The sequence below is a fragment of the Myotis brandtii genome, unplaced genomic scaffold (assembly GCF_000412655.1).
Source record: "Myotis brandtii unplaced genomic scaffold, ASM41265v1 scaffold144, whole genome shotgun sequence".
NCBI lineage: Eukaryota > Metazoa > Chordata > Mammalia > Chiroptera > Vespertilionidae > Myotis > Myotis brandtii.
Window position 1 is genome coordinate 2,483,031 of NW_005355159.1, and position 2,066 is coordinate 2,485,096.

Sequence of the window (2,066 nt, forward strand, 5' to 3'; positions counted from 1 at the left end):
GCAGCCTCGGACCCGGCACCCAGGCCTGAGCGCTCCGGGCATCCGCCCAGCGCTCCCAAGGGTCTCAGCTTGACAGGTTTCCTCCTGGGCGCTCACTGTCGGGAAACGAACCTGGAGCAGAGAAAGAGAGAGTTGAGAGCAAGACCTGGGGGCCGCTCCGGAGACTCTCGCTGCTGGTGTGGGTCAGAACGCCCGGGAAATCTGTCTTCTGCGCCCCCTTCCCCTCCGAGAGGGCTAGTCAGACGCTTTAGGGACACAGGACCCAGCTGGCTGAGTTCTCCGTGTGTCAGTGCCTGGCTTCCGCAAGGGGAGGGGAGGTGGGTGGGTGGGAGTTGAAGATGAAAGAATATGAGTGTAGACTCAGGAACTTGGTCTCTGGTCTCTGTCACCTGCAGCTGTGTGACCTTGAGGCGTCAGCCTCCGTGTCTCAGTTTCCCCATCTTTAAAGAGCAAACTCTTTATAATTTTTCTTGCACTGATTTTATGGATTCGGCCTCTTGCCATGTTAGACGCTCAGGTACCAGGTTGCCAAGACGTGGGATAAATGTTAACCCAGCTAAGTCATTGCATCCACAGTCAGAACTCTGAGGAGGGGCAGGCCCAGCTCCGCTTGGAGGCAGCAGGATTTCCTACATCTCTCACTCCTCCCAGGCCCCAATGGGGAAAGCCTGCTCTTTTCCAAGCTTTGGTGGGAGGGAAAGAAAGGGGGCTGCCCCAAGGCCCTGCCTGAGACTGGCTGAGGCGGAGTTGGTGAGGGTCTCATTAACAGTCCCCACAGAATAATTCACAACCTGTACTACACGGATACCGAATATTCCCTGGACGGTATCTGAGCAGATTAGGCAGGCCAAACAACTTGTAAGTCCTTCAGAGAAAGATCAAGTTCCTCTCCAGGATTTTATCAGGTTTCCTCCACTAACCCAACTGCCCAGGAGGGAAAACATACCCCGACCTAATGGTCAGAACAGTAGATCTGTGTGCCTACGGGCTGCATGGCACAGAAACTCACCAGAGCCCTTTAATTGCCGTATGTCAACCCAGCCACTGAAGCACTGACAAAGTTCAAGGCCTCTGGGCAATATACAGGATCACAGGGAGCTGAGTCCCCAGCATGGAGCTCAGCATAGGGGGTAAGAGTAGGGACTCAGGAGTTAGACTCTGCGATCGAAACCTGGCCTAGCCTCCTCCTTCCTTAGCCATGTTACAACCTTTTAAGCCTCAGTTTTCTCTTCTGTAAGTAGGTGTGAAAACTCTTCCCTCTTAGGGTTGTTACAAAGATGAAAATGAAATAAAGAATGAAAATCGCCCTAGCCGGTTTGACTCAGTGGCTAGAGCATCAGCCTGAGGACTGAAGGGTCCTGGGTTTGATTCCAGTCAAGGGCACATGCTCAGGTTGCAGATTCAATTCCCAGTAGGGGGCGTGCATGAGGCAGCCCACCAATGATTCTCTCTCATCATTGATGTTTCTATCTTTCTCCCTCTCCTCTCTCTGAAATCAATTTATGCCCTAGCTGGTTTGACTCAGTGGCTAGAGCATCGGCCTGAGGACTGAAGGGTCCTGGGTTTGATTCCAGTCAAGGGCACATGCTCAGGTTGCAGATTCAATTCCCAGTAGGGGGCGTGCATGAGGCAGCCCACCAATGATTCTCTCTCATCATTGATGTTTCTATCTTTCTCCCTCTCCTCTCTCTGAAATCAATTTATATATAAAAGAATGAAAAGCATTTTGTCTAGCACATAGCAAAGTGCTCAGTAAATTCTGGCTGCTTGGGTGGCAGAGGGCCAGTCATTTCTCCTCTCTGGGTTTCAGTTTTCTCATCTATAAAATAAAGCAACTGAACTAGAGAAACTCTTGGAGGGACCATATATTACTGACTTTTATTCACTATGTCTAACATAGCAGAGGAACGCGTTAAAGTTTCCTTGAATGAACAGGCAGGGCAGACAATTCATCAAACACACCATTGGTGAGCACTGACTAATATACCACCATAGTAGATATCCCTGTTCCACAGGCAGGCACTAGCTCTGGGATCCTCAAATGAATAAGACATACCCATGCCCTC